Genomic DNA, 13016 nt, shown 5'->3' on the forward strand with positions numbered 1-13016 from the left:
GAGCTGCACATTTTAACTCACCTCCAGCTCTCTCTGTAGCTCAGACAATCCCTGCTACCTGCGTGTGCTAATCCATCCTTTCACCCATATTCTTTGTTTTTATAATTGCTATCTTTATAATAACAAAAAACAGCTGTTTCGTGTTCAGGATCGCTCGTTTCACACTTGACATGCGTTTTCTTGACAAAACAAGGTTTGGAGACCTGCATTGGGTGACAGAGCCGCTGTCAGCTCGTGACTTGATTTGGTCAGATGCCAGACTTATTTGCTGACCCCTGCTGTAGAGGAAACTGTTGTTAAGTTTCACAAAAACCCCTGATGATATATGGAACTTTACCGACATTGCATATGCTGTACGTACTATGTGTGCGTATATCTGTATTTGTAACTGTATATTTATTGTTTTATTTTACTCCAATTTAAATATATGTTTAAACGTTCTATGTGTGTAGCATGAAGGAGCTACAACTTGCATTGTGCAACCCTGTGTTCTAAAATGCCAAAAAAGTGAACCATGTCCCCTAAAATATAGCCACGAGTCGCAACAAATGCAACATTTGACTTTTCAGATGAGAAGAACAGACGCAGACCGCTTAAGAGTTTAAAGTGATGAAAAGTTTGGACTTTGAGATAATTGCAAAAACACAAACTTGATTTTTACAGCATCACCTTAAGATCAGAGAGTGTCATTATATGTACCTGACTACTGGGTGATATGATCAACCCAACTACGAAATTTTGTTTCCAAGATTTAAAACTGCACAAACTCTTTTAGCCAGAGAAAAATAAGAAGAAAATGTCATGGGATTCAAATAAAATAAAGAACTTAGACCCACTATGATCTAAACACCTCCATTGTTAGCAAGTTTGACTTGGTTAGCTGGGGACTTGAACCCTGGAACTTCAGAGTAGGTGATTTATTGAATGAGCTACTGGTGAGAGGCTGTTACCATACACCTTCCCACAAGTTGAGGCAGTGACGTCACATGTGCCAGACCCGGATATTTTTGTCAGTTTAAACTTTACAACTGTCAAGATGTTGGTGATAAAATTCTGAAAAAAATCATACCTCATTCTGCCGGTTTTGGGTGTGTTGTTAATTATTTTGTTGGCATTTTATAATACTTATGACCATGTGATATTTCAGTTTTTCTTTTTTAATAAATTTGCAAAAATTTCTACATTTCTGTTTTTTTCTGTCAAGATGGGGTGCTGAGTGTACATTACTGAGAAATAAAATGAACTTTTTTGATTTTTGGAAAATGGCTGCAATGAAACAAAGAGTGAAAAATTTAAAGGGGTCTGAATACTTTCCGTACCCACTGTATATAAATATATAACATGGCCTATATGCCTATATATAAATGCATATATAAATAATCTCAGGTTATAATAAATGTGTGCTGGGTCCTGCCTCATCTGTGCCTGGCACAGCACCTTTCCACCAAGGAAGAGGTCAGTTCATTTGGCGCGTTTAGCTGCGTCTTGTGCCAACATTTTTTTCATCTAAATTCTTATTTTTTCGGCACCACACATTTCTTTTTCCTCTCTTTCTTTTTGACATATTTACCTGCTCTGTTGTGCTTGTCACACAACCCAGCGCTGAGTTCAGCCCCAACAAAACGTATTGAGATTGAACTCCCAGCTGGAAAGTAAACTCCTTCGCTGGGTGCCGTTGAGCCAATCAGAATTCAGCAAAAAACGAGAATCGTCCAAGTTGGGAGGGGTTTCTTATATCCTCCCTCCATTATCACCTTATTCCGCCCCGCCCACTTTTAATACTTCCGCATTTTGTCGTCCGACTTATGCTAAAACCGATACGTCACGTCCGGTAGCTACTTTACTAGTTAGAATGGTAAGAAGTTTTGTTTATAGCTATGGTGTATAGCTAGCAGTAACCAAACATAATCAAATATGACAAGTGATGCCACAAATATTTCGAAATAGAAGCAGACAGAAAACTACATAAGAAGAAAAAATGATGTTATATAATGTTTAAACCCAACATATTGACATGTGTTTGTGACATACACAGCTGCTGACCTGATGACCATCTGCAGGCTAAGTATCTTGTCAAATCTCTTGGAGGTCAGGCAAGCATATATAAAATGTTTAGTAAGGTCTGTTATGTGTACATTAAGTCTAATCACTATCACCTGATATAAGGAACATCAAGTGTAATATTAATGCATAGGAATTTGAAATACTTCATTTTATCTTTTAAGTATATAGAATCACCATATTATATGTTGTAAGAAGTAATTGTTGTTTTCAGGCAGCTAGACACATCTTCTGGCTTTCATGTGTAGATTATATTTCAGCATTGAACTCTCAATAAACCAAGATGGAATTCATTTACAAACTTGTGGATGTGACTTATTCCTTCAAATCACAAGAGTTAATTCCTTTACCGTTTAAAGGCAGGGTAGGTAAGGTAGGTTTAAGAAACCACCCCCTCCCTTCTGGGCTCCTTCCAAAGCCACGCCCCCAAAACACATGAACGCGCGTTGCCGACACCGCAGGAGGACGAACAGAGTGTGACGAGCAACAGTTAGCTGTGCTAACAGCTGCGGTAACATTGGGCAAAGCTAAAAACAGGCTGATACACATTTTCTCCTTACCATCAGTTACACTACAGGACGTGAATTTCGTGTTAGACTCATAACATGTACCTTGTTTTGCATCTTAGAGCTTCCACGGTGACAGCATTATTGTCTCTGATGAGGACTGGACTCCAGAGCCAAGCACACACTGGGACAGGACCAGGGTCGAGGCGAAGCAGAGGAGGGCGGGCTGCCGGAGTCCAAGGAAGAAGAGGCAGGACGGAGAGAACGAGGTGCAAGCCAAGCAGCACATATTCTAGGAGCTGTGTCAAGCTTCAGACTCCAACAACGGCATATGAACAGGTAGCTTATATATATATACATATATTTTAATAGTATCTCCCAGTGTACTTGTCTTAAAGTTTCTCTGGTGTTTCCCCCTAAGCCCTTTGGGTGTCAAAAATAAAGTGCTATATAAATGTAGTCCACTATTGTTTTTTATTATTGTTTACTGATTACAAAAACTAACTACAGCTCTGCTTCAGCCATCGGCTCATCTGTGTCAGGTACATTGATGTGATGTGTAATGTGGACACAGAAGTCCTGTTAGAGAACAACAAACCCCTGTTCAATAAAAATATCTAATAATGTTGATAAATGTTCTTTCCGATTTGGGATTCCTTTACAGGCCAGAATGTGAGGACTGTGGACAACATCCAGACTACAGTGTTTCCATGCACCACACATGGCTGATCTTCCAGACCCAAGACAGAGTAACAGACAGTTCAGCCAGACAGTTTGTAGTGTGGCAGTGTGGAGCACTGGGACAGGCTCACAGAGTTGTGATACGGAGTTGGAGTTTCTGGAAGATATGCAACTGTTATCCTGATCGACTGGGACAATACAGGGGTTTAATCCTAGCAGGGTGTAAGATGTAATGTCACTAACTGCTACACAAATAATTCCATCCGCTGTGTGGATGAATACCTGTACATTGTTTTTGTTATATGCCCAGGAGGGTAGAGAAAATGCCAAGCATGTTTTTCCTTGTTCCGGATAATATTTTCATTCTTTTTTAAATAAAACATTGAAAATGATAAATGCCTTTTCTTTACACTTGCAGCATAAACAATCAAGCAACTACATTTATGTCTTATGTCTCCAATGATGACATCCAAATGTGGTATAACACTTGTTTATTGTTATTAAATACTACTAAAACTACAACCTATATCACAAATAGATAATTTTAAACATCATTTAAAGTAAGTATATACTGGAAGAGACAAGGTGTGTCCAGAGGTATGTTGACTGATTATGAAGACAGTTCAGACTTGTATGTAGCATCGTATCGCTGCTGTGGAGATTATTTAATATATCACAATCACCTCTCTGACATACCACATTTCAAAACAAACCATATTACTTTTTGTTTTATATTTTGCTGTATCTAGCAATACAGTTGGGGGCCTCTCCTCAGTGAACACCGTGAGGAGGGGGATAATCAGGTCTCTGGTTTGCTGTAGGCCTCTCCTCAGTAGTAGACAACCGTTGGAGGAGGGGGATAGAACTCTGGAGGTCTGCGATGTAACTGTAATCCTTCTCCACCTTCAGTGAGTACAAGCTCTACTTCCTGGAATTTTTGTTGTACACCTTGCCGTACCTGATAATACAGAAAGGAGGATCAGTTTAGTGAAAAGATTTGCAACGCCTGACATTGTTCTAGCAACATTGTTAGCATTTCCACATAAAATGCAATCAAAACAATAAATTAGCACAATCTATGTGTCTTCCTCATTATTATATTATTCCTCATATAATATAATATCATCACTTATAAATGTATTGAGTAAAATGCACCAGAGTACTCATAATGCAACATACTGAACTGTGTCATCAGCTTTTCTCCTGGCTGGTCTGTGGACACGGTGGCTGTAATCCAGGCCAGCCAGCGTGGTCCGATCAGTGTATACTGGTGAGAAGTACAGGGTTATGAACGACTCCAAATCTGCAGGTGACCTGAGGGCACAGTAGAAATAAAACATACAGGAATTTTTACTTATGGTAAAATAAGTAATGGCATAACACCAATTACAGTAAAAGGTTTTCACACTGTAGGTTTAGCTACGAACAATGTCTAACTATATTATAGGTAGCTTATATACCAGAAATGCAGATACTTAGGGACATCTTTAGCCATCATTGTTTATGTATACTAACGTTGAAATGTCTTTCTCATAACTACAAACACACCTACATCACCACATTTGTAAAAGAGTAACATTCAGTCAAACAACGCTTGCAAACACAACATAATCACACAAACAGATTAGATAGAAGGTGTAAAGATAGGTGTACACATAGTATAACAATAAACCTAGATGGTAAATAACTAAACCGGCGCAGTCTACACCTACACTGTCTTACCTAATGTTAGCGTCGGAAAACACAGTACAACAAAATTCATCGTCTCTGCTCTAGCTCCTACACCAGCCTGCACTCCTAGTAACCGTTAGCTGTATGCTAAGTAGGTAGCTACTTTAGCTAGCGATGAAAGTAACTATTACCATCAAAATGATAAAAGCCAGATTACCTGTCAAGCGGAAATGAAGCGACCACGGTGTAACTTTTCAGCCTCTTGGGGTACCTCAGTTGTCACCATCGTTGAAAAGCCACGCAGATATTAGCTCCGGTCTGACCGCTTCGCTCGTCAGGAGAGAGCTGACCGGGTGCGCGCATGTGGGCAGCTCCTGTAGCAGCAGGGCTAGTAGCCATGGTAGCGAGAGAGAGTGACAGTCAGCCAGCCAATCATTGCATTCGGTCCGAATGGAACGAGTGGTTGTGTTTACTGCAGCCCTGAGAGGACTACAGACAGCCGTTTTTTTATACTCTCTTTTTCAGAGCACCTAACTTTTTAATATGCAGCATGGTGTATGAAGACCGTTTCAACAAATATGACAAAAAGTGTTTTAGAAGCAACTTGCCTACCCTGCCTTTAAGGGGAATCTACAGAGCTCACCTTGTTTAGGTCTATAAAAAATAACAATTTACTGACAGGTAACATGTGGTCACATTGTAAAGGCGGTTGTTCCTCACACTGTAAGAAACCTACTGTGAAATTCACAGTAAATAACTGGCAGCAAATGACAAGCAACTTACAGTAAATAATTGGCAGTAATTGACAAGTAATTTACTGTGGGAAAAAAAAAAGAGATCACAGTAAATAACTGGCAAAGTTACTGCATGTTAAAAGTCATTTTATAAGCTTATAAGACACCAAACAATAAATGTAAAGATTTATTCTTGACTGTTTAACAGTAACAAGCCAAATGTTTTTCTTGTGCTTTAAAGTGTATAGCAAATACACTGAATTCTGTCTTCCATTACATTTACAATCATCGTCCATGTCTTCTAAAATGTGCATAAGTGACAAGCAGCACTTATTGACATATTCAATATATTACAAACCATAAAACAATGGATGGATTAAAACAGAGGATTGCATATTTAAATAGTGGCAATAACAAGTCAACACAATATATATATATAACGCCATTTCTTCTATCAAACCATATAGACATTCTGTGGTCAAAAAGGCACTGTTTGGCTAATACATTATAATTTTCCCTTCCATAAAACACAGTATTTAAAACACTTTGAATACAAACAACCAAATGCATAAATGACACTTCCTCTGAACCAAAGACCACTCATACATTTTGGGGCTGTCGGGGAGGTAGTAAGGTGTCAATAAGACAAGTGCTGTGACAGAACTGGCATTTATTCTATAGGAAATAAATATACTACTTGAGGTAGACAGCCTAAAACGTAATTGTGTCCCAACCATAGGCCCCAACTCTATACTACATATTAATTCCCATCAGGTTTTGAGTCTTTTTAAAGTTTATCCAGGAAAACAAAAACAAAACAATAGGCCTAGGCCTTAATGCTAACTGCAAAAATTGTATAGTATGAAGATTAGCATACAGTGCATAGTTAACAATTCATATACCTTATATAATTTGGACCAAACATCTGCACCAGTTTTTTCCCTACTTTTTCCATCTATGCAACTTTACAATTTATCAACATCTCCAAAGACAAATCCACATGCACACAGAACACACCCTTTTCCATGTTTGAACAAAGGTGACTTGCCAAGAGAAAAAAAGTCTGGTTCCTTGCTACTTGGCATTTTAGTGATTACATCACTGTTCAGTCTGTCATTTTCACAAAACTGTTCCACAGCAAAATGAAGAGCAGATCCCTGAAAGATAAACAATGAATAAGAAATGAAGTTAAAGAGGTAGTATTATTGTTGTGGTGGAGATGGACATCGGCAGACGTGGGCGCGGAGGACCAAGGAGCTGACGGGGCTGGAGAGGTTCAGGCGAGAGGGCCGAGGGGGACAGCAGGCCGAGGTGGGAAGGGATGTGGTGGCCTCCAGCGAGGGGGAGCTGGGGGAGCGCCGTAGAGGTGATGCGAGGGGAGAAGGCAGGTAGGCGAGCCCAGCTGACCGAACGGGAGACAGAGGTGAGTGGACCTGGTGGGGAAAACAGATAGACAGACAGGGTTAGTTCAGGGAAGCAGGAGAAGCAAGATATTAACAAGATCATAAAAAGCTTGAATATAGTAGTGGCACCAAGTCTGGAGCAACGACGATCAAGTGGGGATTGAGTGGAGAGCCGGGGTTGAAATACTGGTTGAGATGAGGTTGATTGCTGGCAGGTGTGGCGGGTAAAGGTGGAGGTTGATGAGGCGCAGGTGCGGATTGTCAGTCGGGCTCAGGAGCAGAGAGAGGGAGAGCACACACAGAGGGAGAGGGGAGGAGACACAGGGAGAGAAGCGAAACTCAGGGGAAAACAGAATGCGAGAAAAAAGGAGGAAAAAACAGGACACTCACCGTCAGCCGGGCTGCAACCGCAACAATTATGCTCATTTTCAGGTTCAAAATCTTATTTAGAGGTTGTACCAGAACAGGTTTACATGGTTTACTTTTCAAAAAACACCATTTTTTTTTTTTCATACTGCACATAGCTGCAGCTCCTCTTTTCACCCTGTGTTGAAGGCTTCGTTTTAGCTATCGAGTGATACATCTTGATATATATATATATATTTTATAAATGATCTTTGTTGGACCAATCAGAAGCAGAGAAGGGCAGGTCAGCGAAAGGCCGGTAATAGCCAATCAGAAGCTGAGAAAGGCGGGTCAGCGAAAAGACAGTAAACAGCTTTGATTCAGCTGTAGGCTACATGTTACCGACCAGCTTGACAATTTGGACTGGAGCAAGAGTTTCAGAGTGGTGAGTTATTAATCTGTAACAAAAGTATCTTTCATCCATAAAGTTAACTGAGCTCTGTCTCTACATCACAGTAACAACTTCATGTCCAGTGACTGCTTGGAGGGTAGCTAGTGGAAGGGAGAGGAGAGGTGTGCTGCAGCTCAGTGTTCCACCGGTGTTTTTGAGGGCGTGTCGGAGTGGTCGCTTGGCGAGCGTTATGACACGTATTTTCATTGTGACGTCACAAGAAAGGGAAGTAAAGGCAGGACAACAAACGAGCTGTTTTCAAGCAGTTCAGAGCGAGAGAGTTTTCTGTGGGAGAGGCTGGACTTTGGGCTTTTTCACTTTGCAAACCTAGTACATGCACAAAAAAAGATATCACTCAATAGAGGAGAGTGAAAAAGCCAATAAGCATAATACCACCTCTTTAATAAAGTGTATGAAGGACAGTCATTTTGGTGATATTTCTTAGACCTGTGGTAGATCACTATATAATGGTGTGAAGGAAATCTTGCATTCATGGAGTGGAGTCATGGACAATTCTACACAAAAGGGGAAAGGAGACATTTTGAACACACCATAAATTATTCCTATGTTGTGCAGTGTATTCGTTTGTACTTACTGCTTGTAGAATTAAATACCGTCAACATATTGCCCCTTTAAGAGTGATTTTTGAATTTTGAAAATTCACACTTCACTGTCAAAGATTTGTGTAAAGACCATTTCTTCAGTGAAAAGTAGTTCCAATGAACACTGCCTCAAGTGAGTCCTGGATAGATTATGCATAGTATCAGGGACACAGTGAAAGCAGTTTGAAAAGATATTATTGAGACTAAGGTCTAAATACAAAAATAGTTATTTGCCAATCAAACTCTGAAGTCCCTGATGATGCGTAGGTTCATGTGACACCTTCTGCCTTATAGTTCCTCCAGCTTTCCAGCTTCTGTGGACCTTGGCATTTCCTGGAGTCAGGATTAATCCTGAGCAGGAACCTAGTAGAAGTGAAAATGGAAGTAATATTTAGAATCACCTGACTGGTTTAACATGCCAAGATGTGATATTTTGATAAGGTATGGTAGGATTGCTATCTAAAGGACCCGATCAGACAGAATGCGTTTCTTTGCAGAAGCGCCTTTTTTATTTGCTTTCAATTGGCAGTGAGCATTTTGCAGGCTGTTTTCGAAGGAGTGCTCTGAGCGCAAGAAATTGAAAAAAATTCAACTCTGAGCAGAAAAGCGTCCGACCACATTTTTTTCACAGCTTTCTACCTGTGAACTAACTTACGCAACGCACAATCACACAGACATATGGCACATGAACCCTATGCACGCTGACACAAACTTTTCAGTGACATGAAATGGAAGCAATGAGCTTTCAAAGCATGTTCTTAACAAATATAACCTATTGGCCTCAAGTGAAGATGCTAACGATGGTTGTTCAGTCTTTGCATCGGGTAGTCCTAACGACCATAACAACTGTTGTTACAACCACCAGGAACACTAACGAACCAGCGGTATCGACAATCCTGGCAAACGACCCCACTGAGGTTAAATAGCTGAGTTTCCCTAACAGTCAGTCAGAACTGAAGAAGTCCCTTGGATGAGGGACGAAACGTCTTCCAGTATCTTCAACCAAGTCCAGTTGCCCTTGACTTTAACCTTCGTTGGATAACTATGTCCTGGATGACTGAGAATCTTTACAGACACTTTGACATGATGTTTAGAGATTAATTCATTAAGGACCAAATGCATGCAAGAACTGAGATACAACATGTATCTGTCATACAGAATAAGCAATTTTACATTTGATACTTAATTGTTAAGGAACAGGACAGAACGGACCCAAATGCAACACTCAGTTGAAAGGTGGTTTATTTAGGGGAAACAGAGGGGCCAGGGAAGAGGAGATGGAGGTGAGGCGGACACCAGGGAAGGAGGGCATGGAGGACAGAGGAGCTGGCGAGGCGGAGGAGGAGAGGTGAGGGAGCCGTGGGAGGCAGGGGACCAGGGAAGGGAACGGTGTGGTGACAGGTGGACTGGCGAGGAGCGAGGGGAGCCGGGGGAGCGCTGTGGAGGTAGCCCAAGAGGAGAGGACCGGTGGGCAAGCCCAGCTGACAGGGCAGAGGACGAGGATGAGTGAACCGGGTTAGGAGCAACGACGATCAAGCAGGGGTTGACTGGAGAATCGGGGTAGAAGTACTGTCAGAAATGAGGCTGATTGCTGGCAGGTGTGGCAGGCAGAGGAGGTGGCTGACGAGGTGCAGGTGTGGGTTGTTGGCTGGGCTCAGGAGCGGAGAGAGAGAGGGAGAGCACACACAGGGGAGGAGACACAGGGAGGCAGGCAGAGTACAGGAAAAACAAAACACCAGGGGAAAACAGAATAACAAGCAAAAAAAAGGCACTCACCATCAGCTGGGCTGCCACCACAATACTTGATTACATTCACTATGAAATACTTTTATACCTTTTACTTGAGTAGAATTTTGAGGTCTTTAATTATGGATATGGTATTTCTCCACTTTTAAGTAAAGGAAAATTGTACTCTATTTAAAGACAATCAGTCCTTCAATATTAATTTTAGCTGGATGGCACAGCAGCAGTGTTGTTGCCCTTTGAGTAGCGGGGTTCAAATCCAGCTCAGGGCAAGCTTCCAGCACAGTTCTCCAAGCACAGACAGTAATGTAATACAATTAAGCTCACAAACATCTCCCCAGAGCTCCCAACTGCTTTTTAGGAGCAATAAGCAAGACATTAATAATCTCAAAAAGATACAATGATGAGATCTCATCTGTGACTTCCAATCTCCTATTGTAATCTCAATTCGGTATCCATTTGTGTTACCTAAATCTCAAAACCTCAATCTCTCTTCATCTCATCCTTTTCTCCTAAGGGGTTTTATGAGCAACAATTCAGATTGGAGTGATCTCAAAAAGATATACTACTGAGATCTTAGTGTTTTCTCAAGAGTTAAAGAAATGACTATTCTGAGCAAAAGATTTTTCCTAGTCTTCATTTGGTTGATGTAAAACATGTGACACTCTTGAACCCACACAGACAAAAAAAAGCGCATTTCATTTCACACAACTAAAATTTAAACAAAAAGATTAAATAAAACATGCAAGCTCTTTAAAAAAAGGCATATGTGATGATTAAAATCATGTTTGAGATCCTCCAAAAATAAAAAAAAGCAGGCCATTAATCCAGTCATCTTGTGTTTTGCAAATGGTACTGTTCTTGTGTAATGCCACAAAACACCATGACTGAAATGAAGACACGTAGCCAGGGGCAACATATTTATACAGTAAGCTATGCAGAATTTGATACAACACCTACAATACATAAGACAAGTTGAATCACGGTTCCATTCACAGTGACAGAGAAATGAAAATGTTCAGTCAGGACATCTCCCATCACAGAAATTTATATTTGCTCTGTAGTAAGTTATGTTTGGCGGTATGGCTCTGTTCTGGGATCTCCCAGCCCTTCCACGTGTCTTCATGGAAAACCATGAAGGCACATTGTCTCAATTTCACGTTATTTCAGAAACGACAGAGGCAAATGCAGTCTATTGTGACAGATCCCTGACGCACAGGTGGAACCACACGTTAGAGAACAATGAGCACACCTCGCCCTACTTCCTGCTTCGACCAGTATCATAAACATCCATTTGGGATTAACAATGATACAAATAGTTTGCATCGTGGTGTCGGAAATGTTTTCTGTGTTGTTATCTTAAACATTGTGCTTTCTTTAACTTTAAGTGTCTATTCATATAATAATGAACATTAAATGTAAACATGTGTTCAGAGGCAACAAAATAACACTACCAAACCACACAGAAAAATCCACAAACTGAAGCTTGGTGCTGGTCATGTCCATACCTGTGTGCTGAGCCCCTGTAGGTGCTGGTATATTTGGTGACATGCCCTCCACCCAGGGGTTGTCATACACTCTCAGGCTTTCTTCACTCACATAGATGTCCACTACACTCTCCTTGTCATACTCCCTTGTCATGATGATGCCAGGCTTAGCATACAGGTCTTCTGATGACATTTATTACATCAAAACCCAACTTAAGAATTGCTTTCACTGCTGTACTCCCAGTATAACAAAGTTTGTTTTTAATCTTGATATAATAGTTGTGTCTTTCTTCTGAAAGAGGCTGGACCTCCATGTTGGCATGTAAAAAAGGGAAGAGCCAAAAAACAGGAAATCCTAAATACTTCCTTTTAAATTCACACAATAGCAACTTTTTGCATTTGAATTGCAGTCAACCAAAAAAAATGATCAAGATTCAGTGAAGTAGGGAAGCTGAAACAAAGGTGATAAATATTGATTTAAAATAATAAAAGCCTAAAGATTCACCAGATTTACACTCTTATTTAGTCTATGACAAACTACTACTAATATTTTGGCGTTAGATTTTTAGTCAGTATCCATCTATCTATGAGTAATGCAACATCATCTATACTGGGAAGGTTATTTTCTTTTCTCTTTTATTAGTGCAGTACTGTTACAACAGAAACTGCATGTGTTCATACATTTTAGAAGACAATGCTAAACTAAGTGTGTCAAAGTCTGGGAACTATATGTCTTTTTTCTTTCTTTCTTGTATTTCTACCGCCACTACACACAGTTGTGTATTATAAATGTATCACATAGCTCTCAACAAAATGCAAAGCACCATCATGTAGCTGCAATGTTTAGGCCAAATAAGTAAGTGGCCACCTAAAATAATTCATCCCACAGTTTCCTGTCCCGTCCTTCCTTTTTCCAGTGTGCTGTGAGTGTTAATTTATCTTCTATAAACGTATATGGTATATGCTGACTGTATCCATAACGTCAGTTAGCATAGCATCAAGCACTCCGGAGGGATGAGTTCATGGCCATGGCCATGTCAACGGCACTCTGGAGAGAGCCGTTAATGAAGTCAGTGTTGTGAAACCTTGTTCATGTGTAGTAAAAGTATAGCATGTGGGGAAAAACACTTTTTAAACCTATTTTGGGGCAAAATCATCAAACTTTTACAGCATGTTTTATCAGATTTTACGGGTGATTCTATACATGCAGATTTTATGTCCCAGTGACTCTCCCCATTTATTTACAGGGCCCTGATCTTGTTAGTCCGAAATAAAGGCATTACCAAGATGGCTGCAGAGTGACGAGACTTGCCATAAAGACGTAAGTCATCT

The 13016-nt window shown here is 40.4% G+C and overlaps 1 long non-coding RNA gene across 1 annotated transcript; it reads right to left on the bottom strand.

Moving 5' to 3' along the window:
* Positions 1-4068: 4068 nt before the first annotated feature.
* Positions 4069-5242, bottom strand: LOC123969898. The gene is made up of 3 exons (XR_006824814.1): positions 5137-5242; positions 4428-4562; positions 4069-4206 (listed from the first exon to the last, which is right to left on the bottom strand). It is a non-coding gene; the product is annotated as an uncharacterized LOC123969898 (long non-coding RNA).
* Between the last annotated feature and the right edge of the window lie 7774 nt (positions 5243-13016).

This window comes from Micropterus dolomieu, linkage group LG04 (assembly GCF_021292245.1).
Source record: "Micropterus dolomieu isolate WLL.071019.BEF.003 ecotype Adirondacks linkage group LG04, ASM2129224v1, whole genome shotgun sequence".
Taxonomy (NCBI): Eukaryota; Metazoa; Chordata; class Actinopteri; order Centrarchiformes; family Centrarchidae; genus Micropterus; species Micropterus dolomieu.